At 48.0% G+C, this 20,387-nt stretch overlaps 1 protein-coding gene across 1 annotated transcript in view; it reads right to left on the bottom strand.

Moving 5' to 3' along the window:
- The window catches only part of PTP4A3 (protein tyrosine phosphatase 4A3), a 43,348-nt gene extending 24,415 nt beyond the window's left edge, over nucleotides 1-18,933 (bottom strand). Inside the window, exon 1 of the mRNA XM_042838259.1 lies at nucleotides 18,871-18,933. The gene's annotated coding sequence lies outside the window, so the exon portion shown is untranslated. The remainder of the gene's footprint in view (nucleotides 1-18,870) is intronic.
- Nucleotides 18,934-20,387: the final 1,454 nt, after the last annotated feature.

Below are 20,387 nucleotides of genomic sequence, written 5' to 3'. Positions count from 1 at the left end.
AGAGCGCCCAGGACAATATCCAGGTGGCTTTTGGAGATCTTCAAAGAGGAGAGCCAACAGCCTCTCTGGGTACAGTAACCTCTCTGGGCAACCTGTGCCAGTGCTCTGTTACCTGCACAGCACAGGAGAGCTTCCTGATGTTCAGGGGAAATCTCCTGGGCTCCAGTTTGTGCCTCTTGGCCTAGCACTGGGCACCAATGAAAAAAGCCATCCTCTGTCTTCTTCGTATCTCTCCCTCTTTGGGCATTGTTAAGATCCCCCTGAGCCTCTTCTCCAGGCTGAACAGTCCCAGCTCTCTTTCTTGGAAGCTGATGTGTTCCAGTCCCACCATTTTCATGGCCACTTGTTGGACTCGCTCCAGTAGGTCCATGATGGATGGACAAGATTCCTGGTCCCAGCTACTCGGAAATATCTCAACTGTGCTCCTCTTGGGAAATTAGCATCTAAACTACATGTCTAGCATTAAAGGATATAATTTCCTGCCTTGCTGCCCTGCCCACAGTCATTCGAGGACGCAGACCACATGCAGGGCATCCCAGCCCATCCTGGAGACACAGACCTTCCCGCCCAGCTTCTGCCTTCCAGCTCCAAGCACTCGGATGGCAGCACCAAACTCCTCCTTCGGACGAAGGAAAAAGCACCCCACAGCATGGTGGTCACCCCAGATCCCATCAGCAAAGCCCATCTGAAATGCACAGGAGCCTTACTTGTAGCAAGGGATGAGGCTGAGCCCACAAGGTGGAAAGTTCAAGTGGCCTCTGTTTATTTGGTTTTGCAGAGAGCAGTCACCCAGCCTGAACATAGGCCAAACACCTTCCCATCGCAGGAAGTCTTTAAATAACCACCAGTGGTCAGGGCTTTGGTTTTACAGCTCTGCTGGATCAAAAAAAAAAAAGTCCTTCATTCTATGTCTGCTTTAGCTATTTGCTTGGGTATAAATAAATGGTGGCTGCTCGCGTTCCTACCTCCTAGGTTTTCATCTTCATAACCATTATGATCATGTGCTTCATGGAAGCTTGCTAGAGGCAAAAAAAATCTCAGCGTAGGCATATGAACATTCACAGGCTTCTCCTCCCTTGTATAAGATGAGTTTTACGTGCTTCACTTTGCTTTCGTGTGAATTAATGGTTGATTTTATTCCTTAGGCTCTCCTTGCCTGTTCTGTCCAGTCATTAAGGTCCATACTTAATACCTCACCATACTTACATGCACCTGAAACTTTTATGCATCAAAGTAAGGTGCTTTCCACCTTCCTGTCAATACAAATGGTTAAGACAACAAAGAATAAAATCCTCCCTTGGTCATGGGCATCCTCTTCCTCCTCCTCACTTGGATCTACCCTGTTCTTGGTAGAAAAGCTCCTTGGATGCAGACAGCGAGGGTTTACCCAGCAGGACTAACAGGAAAATAACATCCATCACCCCAAAAAGGCTTTCTGATGAATCTACCTTGGGGATTTGGAGCTAGAAAGCCTGCCAAGACCTCAACTGAATGGGTCACCCAGCGGATCCAGCTCTACAGATGGAAAATACCCAAGTGCATTATTCTGGGAAGCTGTGTTGGTTTGGGATTTGAGCAGTGCAAGCATGCCAAGACTCTAGAGGATGGAAATGAGTTTTTTTTACCTATAGCTGTCATTAACAGATTGCCCTAAAATGATGGCTGGCAAGAAGATGCTCTGTAAACAAGCAGAAGGGTTTTTCACAGTCAGAAAACAAGACCTTGCCCTGACCTCCTCTTGGGCAGATTCACTGGGGTGCAACAAAACAGTATTTTATTTTAAACTATGCTTGTAAAAAGTAAAAAAAAAAAAGCTGCTTCCTTGACACTCCAGTCAGGTAAGGACACAGCAAGCTATTCTGCCTTATAAATAAGCCTGCTCTTGTATATATGTGTTTTAAAATAAGCTTATGAAACATAAACACATACACTTAAAAAAAAAAAAAATCAGCCTCATTGAAACCATTTAACTGGGGCTGAGCCAGGCTTTCTTCTCTGTTTCATGGATCTGCACATGCTAACTCAGACCTAGGAAACCACTCACAAGCAAAAATAACACTCCCCAAAAACACCCAGTTCCATTTGCAATTGTTCACCCCTTGAAAGAAAAGTGCAGAATGGAGCAAAATCATGCATTTTTACTAAGGACTATTATTTCTACCTCAATTTGAAACGTGGTTATAAGGAGAGGAAAGGCTCCCTCCAATCCACACATAGCATAAGCACTTTCCATGCTGCCTATCCTCTTTGTGCCACTGAGACGTGTGATTTTTTTTATTCTTCCCTGTTCCTATGCCTCATCTGTCAGTGGAAACAATCACCAGGAAATCTGAGCTGTAAAAATAAAACTCAGATTTGGCTTTGGAGGAGCAGGTGCAAGGGGAGAAATTATTTTTAACTCTTATCCTGCAAGCAGGGAATGCTAGGACCTCTCTGAGCAGGCCTTGTCTGTGTTCTGGAGATTTATTTGGAGGTGGTGGAGGGGTCTGACTGGTGGTTAATCCTGGTCCGGGGTGCTTGGGGCTGGAAGAGAAAACATCAAAGCATTCCTGCAGCTGCTGGGGAAAAGGGAGCGGCAGCAGACGTCTGCCTCCTCCCTGCACAGCTCTCCACCCAGCAATCCACAAACAGAGAAAGCTGCTGAGATGTCTCAGCAAACTCTCGGAGTGTGCAGAGAGAAGCATGAGGAGAGAAGCCGGGGATGCCCAATGGGAAATAATACAGCCCAAAAAGAGATCCATCACTATTGCTAGCTAGAAAATGTGTGTGTGACTTGATTCCACAGGAGCTAGACCTGGACAAACACTGTTTTTGCATTTTATTCCTTCTCTAAGTAATATACAGAGAAAGGTCATTTCCCATCTGTGGAGCAAAACAAATTCTGGAAGCCTCTCTCCATCCCTTCAGAAGGAATGTAGGACACATCCCTAACGTTAACCAAAGTACTATCCACGAGCATAGAGAGAATGACAACTGGGAAAAAGCAGAGCTTTGATAGAAGCCTTACTGTGGCATCCATGCATTTATAGACAGTGCTCTCCGCAAGACATGCCTAAGACAAATGCCATTTTGAGGATATAGGTACCTAGGAGTCAAAGGATTTGTCCATCAGACTCAGGGATGACTCAGGAGGAACTGGCTTCCTCGATGGACAGTCTGATCTAGCTGGTGGCAACCCTGTCCGCAGCAGGGAGTTGGAACTGGATGATCTTTAGGGTTCCTTCCAACCCAATCCATTCTGTGATTCTTTGAATGAGGAAAAGAATAAATTAATCTCACTAGGGTGGCTAAAGCATCTTTGTCAAAGGCTGGTGCTCAAGACTTCTTCATCCAGGGAATCAAAGGCCCCAAGCAGGCTGTCCCATGAGACTTCTGCAGACATCTCCATCCTCATTACAACTCCAAAGACCACAGAATCCAGCTCATGACCTTCTCCAGAGCAGAGATGACAAAGTGTTTCCTGTTATTTATAGCCGTTGGAGAGTCTGATGGGAAAACCCCACTTGTGCAATGTGGGCTGTTTGCCATCATTGCTCTGCGGAGAACTGCTGGGCTGCTCCGCATTCCTGCAGTGGTCTCACCGTGGGCAAGACCATGCCAGGAGGCTGCACAAGAGGAATGATCAGGCATCTTGCTCCCACTTGCTCGTTAGCACAGCATAACTTGAATTAAGAAACAAAAACAAAAAACCTGCATATTCCAAGCAAGGGGGTTTCAGCTGTGAGACTCCAGGGACCTTGAGGAGCACACTTCATCCATATGGGGCACTATCTAAATGTGCGTGAGCTTACCTTGGAGATGATCTCAGCCTTTCAAGGAGATTGAGGGGAGTGCACAGCCCCTCTGTCAGGTACTACCCACCTCTTCAAAGCATGGTAGCATGTGCATGAGCACATTTGTTAACTGGCAGCCCTATTTCCACCACCCTGGCATGTACCAAAGGTGCTTTCCAGCACACTTAGTCACTTAGGTGCAGGAATTCTGGCAGCCCAAGGCAAGTTCTTCCTGAAACAGGATGGGCTTTGCTGCTGGCTCAGCAGGCGAGAGCCTCCCAGCACTAGCCCTGTGTGAGACAAGCATTTGCTGTCACGCTGTTGAGGAGGAATCCCATAGCTTCTGTTCTGGGCCAGCGCCAGCACTGCTTTCTGCTTGCTTTTCGAGCCGAGGGAAGCAAGCAGATGGGATGTTCGCTGCCGTGAGATCCTGTGAATCAACTTGCCAGGCACTACAGGAACAGACGGCTCCTGCTCTACAGATGAAATGCTGTGAATGCACCCAAAAGAGTCACAATTGCTTTGCTGTGATACAAAATTAATCATCTAGCTGGTGGAACAGGATGGTGAGCATCTCCAAAACCATGCAGTTCTAATTGGGGTGAGGTTTAGGACCATGTGCTTCACTTCATAGTGAAGCTCTTGCTCCTGCCCAGGTGATGATGCTATGGGTAGGACTAAATTTGAGAAAAGAAATCTGGATTTAGGTTTCCTCCTGCTGTAGCTCCACTATTCATGAACCTCCATGCTCCCAAGGCCATTGTGGGAAGCTGAGACCCCTCCACACATTATCCTTAACAATAAAACCCAAACCCAGAGCATTGGCCAAGGCCCTAGCTACATGCCCAAAGGCATTATGTTCTTGAAAAATGAAGTTTGTGGCTGGAAGAAGACCAGAGAGAGAGCAAGAAAGCATGGTTTGCTGCAGCATCCTCTCCATCTGAGCATTGCACAGTAGCCTTGGCTTTCAAGGCAGCTTGGCAAGCAAACACATCCTGAAGAGATTTCATTCAGCTTTCTGCAGAGCTCTCCAAAGAGCATGATCTGCTCTCATGACGCTGCCCAGGGAGGTCTCAGCCACTGAGATGGGCAAACCTCTGCTAAATATTCTCAGGCTATTTGCCTGCAACTCCAATTAGTAACACCGTATTTTGTCAACAAGATTGGGTCAGCAGCAAGTCAGCAGTAAGTCCAAGGCTTCAATCTGGTTAACTTTTTTCCACCAAACATGCCCAGGGATATTTTGACTCCCTGCCCTTGAGAAGTTTATTTGTGTAGGTCCCTTTCACTTCCCAGATTCCAGCAACGGAAGACACTTTCTAATAGCTGGGGAAAGACTTGACAGCTGTGGCCGGAGCTCCCCGGTGTTGGAGCTAGAAAAGCAGAGCACCTGCCAAAGCCGCCTGAAAGAGTCCAAGAGGCTTGTAATTAGCCTGGGAGAGAAACCAAGGCAAGTGCTCTGCAAAGACACCATCCCTCGTGTGTCAAATGCAGTGAGATCTTCTGCAGAGAATTTGTAGGAGCTCTTCTTGCTAGAGGTAAAACATGACTGGGGTCATGGTGCCCCCAGAAAAGAGCAGCAAAGAACATCAGTTATTCCCACTTTCAGCATTCCTAGTGTCACCTCAACCAAGAAGAGATAATTCAATAGCAAACCAACCACCATCCCCACCACCCAGGACCATATCTCTTTAAGTGATGCTCTCACTTCATGGCATCATTGGAAACAAAGAATGGATCCAAATGGCTTAAATTAACCTGGCCTCACAAGGATTTCATACTTTCTAGGAGCAGGAGGAGCAAGGAGGGAGATTTCCCAACCTTCCTGCCCAGCACCCAACTGAGAGACATGGTTAGTGGACATGGTGGGGATGTGTTGAGAATTGAACTAGATTATATTAGTGGTCTTTTCCAACCTTAATGATGCAATGATTTTATTTCCCAAGATGTGTAGGGTGATTCCTTCATCTGAGGTTTCATCTCCAAGCACTGAGAAATAAATTCAGGGACTCAAAGAGTTGGGTGAAATAGATTTGATTGAGACTCCCGTGCTACCTGGACCCTCCTGGAAAACAACTTACTACAGCTGGCTGGCACACTCTTCACCCAGACAGAAAAAGAATCTGGCAGGCTCATTATTTAAGAGGCATTACTGCCTTGTGCAAAGGGTGTGTCCTGGACAGCCATGAGATTTATTGTTCAGATATCAAGTGGCTGAGTTCTGTCCCAGGAGCACGGTGAGGAAAAGCAACAAGCTCTTTCATAGGAAAGCCATACAGCTCCTGCTTATCACATCTGCAATTATTTGCACATGAAGGGGAGGCCAGGAGGGCAAAGGCACCCCAGGGTGACATAGGGAGGGAAGGAGTAGAGAAAGTCATGCCTTTTAACAGCAGTTGGGATATTTTCTCTGGCACATTCCTCTCCCTCCAGTAATCTTGTGGGAGCCTGGAAAGGTTGTGAAACCCAATTACTCCTTGCTGGCAGCAGTATGGGGATGCTGGCAGTCAGAACCGGGGGGAGTGAGGGGGAGAGAGGAGGGGCGCAGGATGGATGCCTGTCACATTACAAATGCTGACACCCATCCCTGGAGGCATTAAGAAAAGATGTCACACAGAGTGAAATGGTCTACAGTGGTCACAGGCATGGGTTGATAGTTGGATCTTATTGGTCTTTCCAACCCTAATGGCTCTATGATTCTGTAATCATTAAACTGTGTGACACCGGCAAAGCTTTTCCCACCATTTATCTCCTCCCTACCTTCCCCAAACCTTCTGCTTGAAACAGAGCTTGGAACAGAGCTGGGTTTGAGCTGCAACATTTCAGATTGTTGCAAAGCAGTGATAATTTGCACCAGCGTAAAGTAAGAGCAGCAGTTCCTCTCCATCTGGGTGACAACAAACACCACTGGTTAGTAAAGCTGTAAAGCTGAGCCCAACTGCTGGTTGGGCTATTGACAGTTGGATTAGATGATCTTAGTGGTCTTTTCCAACCTTGATGATTCTGTAGTACATTCTTCTCTGTCAAAAGCAACTGGGGAGGGTGACAAAAAAGCAAAGTTTCTCAGAGTGGGGCAAAGGAGGCAGCCAGCTCTGTGTGATGCAATACTTACCTGTTCCTGAGATTTGGGTCAGGTCATGCATTTGCTTCACTTCAAGCTGTGTTAGCTCAGGGCTAGAAAGTTAAATCATTTGGGTTTCACTGTAAATCTCAGCTGAAAGCAAGAGCTGGAGGAGAAGCACAGCGGGATCACAGAATCAGTCATAGGGGTTGGAAGGGACCTCTGGGACCACATCTAATCCTATCCCCTTGCTAAAGCAGGTTCCATAGAGTAGGCTGGAGTTCCCCTTGTTCATATGGTACTTTCTGTGTTTCACTTTGTGCCTACTACCACTTGTCCTGTCATACCTGACATGAATCTGGCTCGCTCCAATTGACTCTTGCCCATTACATACTGATAAGCATCCGTCTCCTCCAGTTGAACAGTCGCAGGTGTCTCAGCCTTTCCTTGTAAAGGAAATGCTCCAGGCTCTTCATTATCTTATTGGCCCTTGAGATCCTCCAGGATGGCTCCTCCAGGCTCCTTGTATGATGCCTGGTGTCCCCATCCCTCCATCCGTCGGTCGAAGCATTGGACAAAGTCACATGCCAGCCAGCACAACATGCCTTTGCCCACCCCTGGTTTCAGTTAAAGCCAGGAATAATTTTAGCAATAAAGCCCTGAATGGAGCACAATCTGCAGGAGGCTCACTAACAGCAGCCACATGTTTTGCTGTTGGCAGCTGCAGGTGCACCTCGAGATGCAGCCAGTGCCAATGGGCAGGTGGCTTAGCAAAGAAACCAAGAAAAAAAAACCACAAATGTATCAGCCAACACCATCAAAACAAGACTTCTGGGTTTGAGAAAAATGGCATTAAGTTGATCCTGGATGCTTTGCAAACTGCTTGGGGGCTGTAATCAGTTTATTTGGGGCATGCAATAGCCTTTGGCTCCTACTGTGTTTGCATTTGCCAGAAAGACAGTTGGTCATGCTGGATTACAGCTGGTGGTAATTATATGCCCATGCGTCCTCGGTAGCAAGGAGGGGAAAAAAGAAAAGAGAATACTGCATGCTCATTGCTTTGTGCAAAGACAGTTCCTGTGAGCAGAAATACAGCTTCTGCTCTGTATCAGCACCTGAGAAAATTATCAATGATGCACACTGAAACAGAGACAAGATGTGGAAATCACTCCTGTTGAAGCCATTTCATAAGCACTGTTGTATTCCCTGAAGGACGCTGCTCTGCCTTGCCCAGCTATAAACATGGCGAGCAACATTCCCTGCTGCCCCAGACGTGACTGCAAAATGCAAAACAGATGCTCCAAGTTGTCTAGATGCCTGCTTGAAGACATTTTCTTTCATCTGGTAAATTGCCATGTCCAAGGGAAAAGATCCTAAGCAGCCCTCAAGATGCTTTAATAAAACCTATTTCTATCCTTTCTGGACCTCAGAATATCTTGTGCTTCAACATCTTATTCCCTCTCCCAAGCATCTTGCAGCTGGCCTGAGTTTCCTTGCCAGCACTGGCATCCCAGGGACTGGTTTATGGCCAACCACAAGCAAACCCACTGCAGGTGATGCCACAGTGCCACCAACATGGAAACACTGTGCAAATGGGGCCAATCAGGGGGTTGCAAAAATAGGGTGCAAAACAAGATGCAATGGTAACACCTCCATGAAAACCATATCAGGAGGAAACATGTCCAAAGACAGCCAACAAAGATGGGTCTGGAGCACAAGTCTTATGGGGATTGGCTGAGGGAATAGGGATTGTTTAGTCTGGAGAAGGCTTAGGGGAGACCTCAATGCTCTCTCTAGCTCCCTGAAAGGAGGTTGGGGCAAGGTGGGGGTCAGCCTCTTCTCCCAGGTAACAGTGACAGGATGAGAGGGAATGGCCTCAAGTTGTTTCAGGGGAGGTTCAGATTGGATATTAGGAAAAATTTCTTCTCAGAAAGAGTGGTGAAGAATTGGAACAGACTGCCCAGGAATGTGATAGACTCAAAGAGTCTATGATTCGATTAAGTCCTCCCATTCCAGCTACTGTGGCCATGCTCCATCCATCCTTTGCCACTTCACTAGTCCTTTATACTCCCCTTAATTCTGATGTGCCCAAGCCTGAATGTATTGAGGTACATTTTTGCTGAGAATTTCCTCTCATCTACAGCACTTCTAGTTTTGACAAACAAACAGCCAGCCCCCAGACCTCGGGCTCTCTGCTGCTTGTGGTTCCTTCCTCTTCGTTTCTCAGAAATGAACAACAGGAGCGGAAGGTTGCAAAACATGCACCCCTGCCTTCAAATCAAGGAAATGGGGAGAGAAGAGGAAGAGCAACTGCAGGGAGAAAATGCTCACCTGCACCCACGACAAGTGCTGGAAGCAGTGGAGAGTGATTTAGGTGGCCAGAAAACACAATGCCACAAAACGAAGGAAAACCAGTGAGGAGGACACAATGCACAATGGGAGACCTGGGCTGCGAAGGAGCCTGCGGGCTGCTTATAAAGGATTTGGGTTGGAGATTTAATGCCCGATGTAACATACAAAACCACATGGCACGGAGAAGAGAAGCTTGGGGTGGAAAACCACTTGATGTGGAGCGAAGCAATGGGTTCTGCTGGTTTGCTCCCGGGAATTTGCTGCTGATCCTCAGCGTCAGGTTGGCACCCGACAGCGGAGAGGGGCGGGAATTGTGTTATTACAGCAGAGCAGCTTGGCTGGTAAATGGAGAGCCAAGAATAATCCTGCTAATAACCGCAGAGCCCAGCTCCTCCTCAATGATGCCAATTTACACGTGGTTTAACGACAACACGGCATTAGGGAAGAACGCTGCAGTGGAATATAAAACTACTGCAAATGGGCACACGCTGATGTAGTTCAGCTTAAGGATGAAAATCCCACAGAAATCAGCTTCTAACTAAAGGAAAACAAAATGATCTCTAATGGTTCCTTCTAGCCTAAGCCATTCTATGATTCTATTCTACGAAAACTTGGAGAAAGTGTAAGATCTGGCTGGTGATGTCCAACAGACTGGGTCAGTTGGACACCTGGAGCATCTTTCCCTGCATCAAAGGTACCAAGATTCACCCGCCAAAGAGAGCATCCAGACCATGACGAGCATTTCAGCATCTCCAGGAAGGAGCACAGAGTCTCCTAGGAAAGAGCAAAACGGAAACCAAGAAAACTCATGACAAAGATAGTCAAAAGAAAGAGTGGGGGAAATGAGACACCAAAGTGAGAATTTATCACCCCTAAGGTGAAAGCAGATTTCTCACAGCAGTTCTTACATTTGAGCAGGCACACAATCATCACCTGAGTTTTACAAGGTTTTATGCACAGAGTCTCAAGCCCACTCAGTGGGGTTTCAACCAAATCATTTTGAGTCATAGATAGCCCCATGCACCTGGAAGGGACCAGTACTACAAAGACACACGTGCACTTTGTTCTGATGAACTTAAATGTCATAAATAAACATCAACTTTGAGCAAAGCAGCTGGCTCAGCCACATACAGGAAACTTCCGCTTCACACAACCAGGGCAGAGATTAGCACGAGATCAGCATGGCCAGCAGCAAGCTGTGGTGTTGCTACCCAAGGTTGCAAGCTGGAGGGAAAGGGAACGGTGTTAGTAAGGCTGCATTAAGAAAAATCTCTGCCAAACAGCCTTTTTGCACTGCAAAAATGGTAATGAAATCAGCTGATGGCATAGTGTTCTTCTGCAGGTCTAGATCGTGCAGTACTGGGGAGGCTTTGAGGAAGGAGCAGCTCAGCATGAGCTCTGCGTGGTTCATACAGGGACGAACATCTCAACGTCCCTATAAATGAGCACAGAGCCCCCCAGAAAAGCAAAACCTTTCCCAGCCACACTCGGACCACAAACATTGGCATTATTCAGGCTGGCAGATGCAGGAAACAGTAAATACTGGAGCATGGTGGTTGGAACTAGATGATCTTTGAGGTCCATTCAAGCCAAGCCATTCTGTGATTCTAAAAGCCAACGCAGGCACAAGAACAAATGGGTCCAAGACATCCACAACTGAATTCAAGTGAAAAGCAAGAACACTTCACAAGCAGCATGTGTTCAGATGATTTGCTGTGGTCAAACGGATTCATAGTTTGAAGAAAGAAGCTATCAGGGGGCCTGTGCCCAAATCCTGCCTAATGGTCATACCTGCCCAAAGGGATGCAAAGCAGATTCTAGCTGTACATGCCCCTGATCACTGCAGGGGAGTTGGACTAAATAATCTTTCAGGGTCCCTTCCAACTCAAATGACTGTTTGATTCTATGATTCTATAAATCCACTGCAATGCGCTTGCCTATGCATTCTCTTGGGGAAACTGCATGGGGATTGAGAAGGGATAAAAAAAAATAAAATAAAGGCATGGCTCTGTTTTTCCAGCTGACAAGAGGAGGAGGGGAGCTTAACTGCTGACTGGATTTGGACTCCGTGAAATTCGACTTGGCTTCTCTTAAGACAGCAGCCCTGCTCCTCCAAGCACCCTACCAACATTTCAGTACTAGCAGGGGGGAATGGGGCCGACTTGGGTTGCTATTCATGTGAATGTTCTGTACCAGAGGGGAGCCTGAAGAACAAGTCCCCTTTTTATAGTGTGTTGTATGCTGGCAGCGAGCCTGTAAATGAGAAGGAATTCAGAGAGGAGCAACAACAACAACAACAACAAAGCCTAAGGGGCTGGAGGGATTAGTTTGGGAGGGAGAAAGGAGAGAGCTCAGTGGGTGCAGTCCTTGCTCTTGGCCAGGTCCGGACTCCCATCCCCAATTCATATCCATCAGACCACACACTGAGCTCTTATCCCATGCAATCTGAAGCTTTCTCCCATTTCCCTGTTCTGTCTTTAAGGAGATGCATTTCTCCCACCTTGATGCACAATAATAATAAGCTATAAACACAATCATTAATTTAAAAGCTGCCGAGTGAAGAACAGTTAGGTGAAAGAATGAAAAAGGAATCCACTAAGAATTGAACAAAATTGGTTTGAACTGGGTGAAAGGTGGAAAAATACCACTGCAATTGGGTTTCCAGCATGGTTTGAACCCATACAGGCTCAGCGCATCCCCACACAGCTCTGAGCACACATGCACAAGGCAAAGATTATGGGGACGTAGAAGTGTGAGCGTGGACAGAGCCCTGCTACCAGCATCCCAGTTATTTGGGGGATGTCGGGTATCCATCTACACGAGGACAAGATGAATTTTTTCATTTGTTGACCAAAATCCCCATTTTTCTGCCTGCTGCACAAGCTGCAATCCAGCACTGATGGGGTGCAAAAGGGGGATGTGGAAGCTGGATAAACCTCCCCTCAAATGCCCCCAAACTCCACCTTAAAAAATAATGAAATCGGGGCAGCAGAGGTTACAGCTTTGGTATGAGAATTTTCATGAGCATGAGAAAAAAAAAAAAAAGAAAAAAAAAAAAAAAAAAAAAAAAAAAAAAAAAATGCCTTTCTCCAAAATGGTTTTTTTTTTTTTTTTTGTTAAGCAAGCTTCAGGGGCTCTGGGAGAGCAAAGCTCACTGCAGAGTTTGTTTTCTGTTGTGCCCACGTTACCAAGCAGTGCTGGCTGAGGAATGCACAGCAGAGGGGCACCCAGCCCACGGGGACGAGTGGGGACAGGTAGGGTGGCACGGTGAGGGCCATCGAGCCCCAAGGGCAACACCTGCAATTCTCAGTGAGTACCCAAGTTTAATGCAAACCATGCTTCCAGCAGCACTTTGTTGCATTGCACATGCAACTGCTAAACAAAAATCACTATGTATACATGTAAATGACAAGTATATACATTATAAATAATGGCACATACATTAAAAAGCATTTTCTAGAGGCTGAGATGATCAAACCAATTCCCCTGACTCCCTTCCCTGCAGTGCCAGGGTGCAGCACAGCAGCTCCCAAAGTCCTCTCCGGAAAAGTTCAAAACCTCAAATACTTGGAATTGCTCTCAGAGGGAATTTATTTTAAAGCCGCTTTAATGGCAGCTGGGAATTACCATGGAGGCACTTTGCTCTGCAATTTCCCAGCTGCTGACCCTGTTCACATAAAGGGGCCCCTGGTGGCTGCCCAGATTGGGGACATGTGCTGAGTCGGGATCGCCCTGACTCTCATCTGAATTTTCCCTTGTTCCTGCATGGGAAGGGCTGCTTTGCATGGCAGAAGCAAGAAAAACTAACTCCTGTATCCAGCAATTAAAGGTGAGCTTGCATAGCTTGGATGCAAAAGTTTCTTTAAGTCTAAGTGAGCTGAAAACTGCATCCACGTTGCTTTCTTGGATTGAAAGCAGAGCTTTGAGACTGCAACCTGTCCAAGCCAGATGAGACCTGCTCTTCATGCACCCTCAACCCCAAAACTCATCACATGGTCTTCCTCCAGCTATTTGCCAGGAAACATCTTGTTCTTCCTAAGAAATAATAATAAAATAGATTTCTGTGCAAAATCACTGGTAGGAAGCCTGAGCTAGTGCTAGGTCCTGCTTCAACACTGGAAGCCCTAGGAGATGCTACCACTGGAGCTGAGGTTGTTCTTGCCAAATCTTACTGCCCCATAATTTGCCCCATTCCTCATTCCAGGCTATGGGAACCTTCTCAACTCAATACCAGCACTGGGACATCTCAATTAACCCATTAGGGTGACCAGAAGGAACTCTGAAGAGGTCAGAGACCCTGTGTCCAGGAGGAGGCCGGTGATGAGCAGCATCTCACAGGGATCTGTCTTGGGACCAGTACTCTTTACCATCTTTGTCAATGACATAGATTATGGCAACAAATGCACCCTCAGCAAATTTTCTGATGACACAAAGCTGAGCAGTACGGTTGACACCACAGAAGGATGCCTGTTCAGAGGGATCTGGATAGGCTTGAAAATGGGCATACATGAACATAAAGAGGATTAACAAAGCCAAGTGCAAGGTGCAGTACTTTGGTTGTGGAATCCCAGATACACATACAGACTGGGAGAAGAACTCGCTGAGAGCAGTCCTGTGGAGGAATTAAGCTTTTATTTGTCAAAACCCCTAACTAGAGCTAGAAGTTGTGGATGCCCCATCCCTGGATGCACTCAAGGCCATGTTGGATGGGGTCCTTCCAACTTAAGCCAGTCTATGATAAGCAGTGCAGGCATTTGGGGTGGGTCTTCAGATGTGTGAAGCACCCTCAAACCCCAAAGTGGCAGGGCTGAGCTATGTGCAAGCAATGCTGAGCACAAATCCATTTGCAGCTGCCACATCCCAAAAAGCCAAAGGCAATGGAGGCTGATAGCATCAGCACCATGGCCCCGTGCTGGCTTTCCTCTTACTGCTGTCATGCTCGAAAGAGTTATGGAAAAACACAGCAGAAACAAGAGGGTTTGAGCAGCAGGTCAGAGCAGGAAAGGAAATGGCGTGGCAAGGAGAGAAGGGCTGAAGGACGCCAGTGTTTCCATTTTGGTGCAGAAGTCCCAAGGGTGCCACTGGAAGCACTTATTGACCAACTCACCCGCTCCCAACACAAGCTGGCCCTGCAAACCACAGCCAGGAGGGAAGTTATTTCTGTCCAGACACATCTACAGAGACGCTTTAACTCTATCATCCAACACCAACGTGCAGAGTACTCCCAAATCCAAGCTGGGAGCTGGGGATGGCTCTGGCCCCTCTGGAGGGGTTTATATTCAGGCAATTAGATACAAACCACTTAAAAGCTGTAGAAGTATCAAGGTTGGAAAAGACCACTAAGATCACTTAGTCCAATGGTCAACCCAGCATCACTGTGCATCATGAAATAGGCTGCCTGGGGAAGTGGTGGAATCACCATCCCTGGTGGTGCTCAAGAAAAGGGTGGATGTGGCACCAAGGGGCATAGTTTAGTGGGTATAGTGGGGATGGGTTGACGGTTGGACTAGATGATCTTTGTGGTCTTCCCAACTGTAATGGGTGTATGATTCCGTGCCCAATGAACCACATCCCTCATGAGGGAGATGAATGCACTCAAGTTCTTGACTCCAGCAATGCAGCAGGTGTAGGGATTGAATTGCTTCCCTGAGTACTTAAAGGAAAAATAGCAATAATTAAAAATATGAGATGTAGGGAAGGTAAAGAGCTCCCCACCCAGCTCTCCCTCACCCCAAAGACTGCCTCGATCTGTTCTTCCCCACCACCGGGCTGCCTGGGCACTTGATCCCCTCCCCTCTGCAACACGATAACGCGGCAGTGCTGCCAGTTCCCAAGTTAAACATCTTATTAACAGCAGTGACGTAAAGAGGAAATCGCCAGGAACTATCGCAGAGATGAGAGGGGACACATTTGCCATTGATTGGGCGTGATAACACAGCAGGGAGATCCACGCATGAAAGGCATTTGACCCTTCCTTCCCCCCACCCATGTCATGGGAAACGAAACCTGACATTCAAACAGCAAGGAGACAAGAGGGGAAAAATTATTTTTTAAGATAAAACAACTCTCGCCTTCCAGGAAACCATTTGGATGCAGAACTGTGTGCAGCTGCAGCCAGCCTCCGTCACAGCCGTCCGTCCCTCCTGTTTGGAAATCAGGCATTTGGGGTGGATGGAGGGGGGGAAGGGAGGGGAAGGAAGAAAGAAGCTCTCTTGCAGCCGATGAGCTGCAGGAGGCTGCTGGCAAAGTGGTCCAGTGATCATCTGAAATGCAGACGGTCACGTGAGGAGCTGTCTGCAGCTCCCGAGCAGCCCCGAGAAGTGCACATGCAGCACTTCCCCACCCGGCTGGCAGTCCCCGGCTTTTACTCTGCAAGGTGACCCCGTGCGCCAGAGACACAGGGACAACACCCAGCTCCTGCTTGGAGAGATGGATATACCTGCATTATTATTATTATTTTTAATTTTCACCCAATGCATCATTCCGCACCCAAAGGGCTCCGAGTGCATCACCACCCACCAGTGCCGCACCTCCACCAGCACCAAACCATCAGCAAAAGTCCCTCTGCAAAAGCTGCCCCCTGCCTCCCACCCCGCTGACAAATCCCAGTCTTTCACTCCGCAATGATGACTTTTTGTCCATATAAATCAGCGCTCCGCTCTGGAGACGCACTGCATTGCATTGCACTCAAGTCAGGCAGATGCAGTTGGACTAAAAAAAGAGCATGAGTTGTGCATATACATATTTTTTTTTTTTTTTTTTAAGGCAGATTGCCTTTCACGCTGAATATATTTATAGATTTATAGGTAGGGCTGTTGAAATTTTAAGGGCTCCTTGCCATAGGAATCCAGGCCCTTCTCATGTTCGCAAAGTGGTGTAACCACATAAAAATGGGACTGCAGTGGAGCGACGGGTGCTGCTCGCCTCCATCCACTGGGGATAAAATTAGAAAAAAAATAAGCATTTAAGCAGTGAACTTATTGTTCCCATTCAGGATGCAGATGAGGATGTCCCAAAGGTAGTACGGCCTCATGCAGTGCACAGAAACCCCGTGCTTCCAGCCCCAGAATTGGTTGCTTTCTTCCACAACAGCAGAATGTAGGAAAAAATAGGGGAAGAAATCCTATTTTTTTCACTTAGGCTATAAAAACACATCCATCCCGATTCTAACCTTGGATTTCCCTATAGTGTGACAGCGTGCAGCTATTTAAGACAAAACCCAAACCGTAATTAAAGTTATTGATAGCAGCCAATGTTTACTGCTGGCTATTTTGATATCAAGTGTTGCTAGACCTCAAGGTACTGATTCCCATCATCTGCAGGGGATGTTTAAGCTGGAAATGGGGCTAAATGTGTAGTGGTGTTTTTTTTTTCCCCCCTCAATGTTTTTATAAGCACTTGTACTTTCAAATCAAAGAAATGTACTTTGCTGACTGATCCTAGAGGATGCTGCTTATCAGACAGATGTGGCACTGAGGAACCTGGGCTAGTGGGCATGATGGTGATAGGTTGAGTTGCATTGTATGATCTCAGTGATATTAATGATTCTGTGAGTGAGCACGGTGGTGAAGGGCAGAGAGCTGGATATGATCTTAATGGTCCTGTCCAATCTTACTGGCTCTATGATCAGGAACTGCCTGGAAACCAGTGTGTAATTTCCAGTTATCAAGATACACATAAAAATGAAACTAAAAGAGCATTAATGAAAGAAGGGGGTTACACCAGATAACCTCTTAAGGTCCCTTCCAAACCCAACCACTCTGTGGTCCTACAGAAGGTTTCAGCTTTTGCAAGCAGAGCCAACAGGGCTCTAGTGACACAACTATTTTCAGCCTCGTGCAAACACAAGTACCACCTTCCAGAGGGAGCAGATTCCAGTGCAAAGAATTCACCAAAGGGTAAAAGTCACTTCCTTCACCTGCCCAAGTGCCAAATCTGATGGCGACTACTAGGACCTGACATCCCCAAAATGCAGGTTTGCTGATGTTGCAACACCCTTTGCATGCACCTGGATGGTTAACTCTGAAGCCTACTGATAACACAAGATTAACCTCCCGGCTGTACACAAGTATCAGTGCTGAATGCTGGTGGGTGTGCGGCTCCCCCAACTTTAAATCCACTTGCAGCCTTTCATCGTGCACTGTTAGCAACGCAGACCCCCAACATTACGAAATATTGTAACTGCAGAATACAAACACTGGGTAGGGAGATCCGTATCTACCATCCACTACACCTTTACCCAAAATACTCCTTCCCCATTGCTAACAATAAATAACAGGACTTCTTTAAGGCGCTGCTTGGTTGCTGATCCTCCTTCAGCATGAAGGATACTGGGCTTGCACAAAGAGCCAACCTGACAGCTCCAGATGCCCCATTTATGTTTCAGCTCCTGTGAGCAGGAAGACGAAGCAGCAACCGAATTAACTAGAAACTGGCAGCAGCGCCAACGTGCCAGATTCCAGCTCATTGCTGCTATTAGCAATCCCAGTCACTTATCCACCTTATGTAGGGTGGAGAAAGGTACTGCAACCCCACGCATCCAATCCAATGGATGCTGTTTTATGCAAAGAGCCAAAATCAGGACTTGCAAGGGAGTGTATACTTGTCCCTTGCAACATCGAGTTCTGTGTGGAGCTGCCTTGCTGGTGCACAGCACCACGCACAGCCTCATTACGATGGCTGTAGTCTGCAACCTTGCACGTGGCCTCCTTGGGGCTGCTGCACTGATATAGCATCGTACATGAAACCCCAGCTGCTTTCATGATCACTACTCAGTGCATGATCCTCTCTATCCCCCAGCAGTGCCACTGCACCCTGTAATATCATACACGACCCCCACTGCAGCCCCCATGGCTACTGCAAAGTCACACATGACCCCCTTGTACTCGTCATCACTGCTACACCGTGCACTGCAGCACATCATCCGCTTTACCCCCCAGGGTTACTGCACCCTGAAATGCTGTGCTCGATCCCTTGCACCCCTCCGGTGATTACTGCACTGTGCAAGGCTGTGCTATTCCTCCCTTAGGATTACTGCACCGTGAAATGCACGCACGACCCCCCCCTTTCGCACCACACCCACGGTTACTGCACCGTGCAACTACCTCCCCTCACGGTCAAAAACCGTGCATGACCCCCCAGTGCTTACTGCACAACGCAAGACTCCCCTTTAACTCCCCGCGAAACACCACGCAGGGCTCCCCTTACACCCTCCACGGTTACTCCACAACGCAACGCTGTCCCCGACCTCCCTCTGCCCCCCCTTCCCGAGGTAACCGCACCGTGCCACTCCATGCTCGATCCAGCCCCCCCCCCACCTCGTGCCGCAAAGCACCACGCAAACCCCCCGGCACCATTTCCGGACGCACCGCAGAACGCAGCGCCCACCCCCCGCCGTGACAGCGGAGCGCTGCGTCCGTGCGTGGCCGCCCCCGCTCGTAGCGATCGCCCCGCGGGCGGCCTCCCCCTGCCACGACTGCGCCGTGCGGGCGACATCGCCCCGCTGAGCGCTTCCCCTGCCACGATCGCGCTGAGCACGGCCCCGCTCAGCGTGGAGCGACCGCAACACGCGGTCCGTTGCCCCCCCCCCCCCCCCCTCCGGCATGGTTGCGCGGGCGGCCCCACGTGCCCGGCCACCTCCATCCCCCCCTCCCCAATTCCCGTCGTTTCTCGGTGCGTACCGACCTATTGCTCGCCCGGTTCCAGCTCCGGCCGCGCCGCCCCGCTCGGCCCCGCGCCGCCCACTCCGCTCCGCACCCGCACATGCAGCCGCCACCGGTATCGCTTCGCCGCCGCTCCTTCTCCCGCTGGTCCTGAGCCGCGCGCGCGCGCCGCAGGCTCCGCCCCCAAAGAGCCTCACCCCCGCTTGGAGTCACGTGGCAGAGGGAGAGCCAATGGGGAGCAAGCGGAGGAGGAGAGATTTAGAGGGGCTTTTACGAAAGGGGCGTGGCTACGAAAGGGGCGTGGCTACGAAAGGGGCGTGGCTATGCTGTTGGGGGCGGGGATAGCTAAGGGGAAGAAGGTTCGAGTGGAGGAGGCTTGGTGTCATGGGAGGCCATACACCTGGTATGGTAGGCCTCTTTGGGAGGGCTGACAGACAGGCAGTTAGTTCTCAGAAGTTGTACTCAGATACCCAGAAAGCAGAACTGTCCAGCAGCTTTCCATTCCTAAGAGCACGTTGCGTTAAAAGGATCAGCAGGGCCAACCTGCAAGTTCTCCAAGCAAAACCTGAAAATGTCTCATCTGGCATGCTGAGTGTTTCCAGAAGAAAAAGTGAAAAGAGATGGTTCAGGATTTCTTAATGCATCACACACAAAAAAATCAGTAATAAAAGTTAGTTTTCCCAAGCTTGCTTGCTGCAGTGAGTCTTACGTGACTGCAGTGTATATGGATAAGTATACAGAATGGTTCCTTTGCTGAAACTTTGGAACCTGTTGATGAATTTCAGAGGATGTTAGGTTTTGGCAAGTAGGCAGCTGGATAAAAGGGATATCCATCAGCACACCCAGCTCTTTCCTTCCCCTCGCATGGGAGAGGCATAGTATGAGCTTAACCTTGATGAGACACCAGCAAATTCACACCTTATAATACAACCTCGCTGAAAACAGAAACAAAACTGTTATTTCCTTTGCTATCGACATTTGGGTTTTATTTTCTAAGTGAGAAAATCATCTGTTATTCACATCAACTTTTTTAGCAAAATACTCGAAGCGTGTCTTTTGGCAGTGCTGGGATCACAGCACTCCTGCTAATGCTGATGACCGAGAAACCCACTTGTGAATGCTTTCTTTTTAAAACAAAACAAAACAGAACAAAAACTGAAACAAACAAACAAAAAATCCAGCACAAAGAAAAACAACTTTGCAGCTGCTTTACTTGGGTATTTTTGGTGAAATCCTTTCTTGCTGAAACAGCATGACCCTTTTTCCTTCCATGGGGTTTCCCAGGCATGATGGGGGAACTGCATTTGGCTCCAAGGGAATGTGTTTGTTTTAGTGTTTGTGAATATGATCTGCCTGCTTGCCTTCCTTTCAAATGCAGCAAATGCCAGTAATCTGTTTTTATTTAGTCGAGAACCTGAGAGCGCTGTTTGGCAGGCTGTTCTTTACTTACCATTTGAAATGTCACATGGCAGATTCAAGCACTCAAGTGCAATCTCAGCTTGAGAGTGCTGGCAGAAGAAGAAGGGGCAGCAGCATGAG

This window comes from Centrocercus urophasianus, unplaced genomic scaffold (genome assembly GCF_019232065.1).
Source record: "Centrocercus urophasianus isolate 14NV4802_14NV808 unplaced genomic scaffold, USGS_Curo_1.0 seq_11, whole genome shotgun sequence".
Taxonomy (NCBI): domain Eukaryota; kingdom Metazoa; phylum Chordata; class Aves; order Galliformes; family Phasianidae; genus Centrocercus; species Centrocercus urophasianus.
The sequence above is the reverse complement of the archived record's forward strand: the minus strand, read 5'-3'. Positions and strand labels throughout refer to the sequence as shown.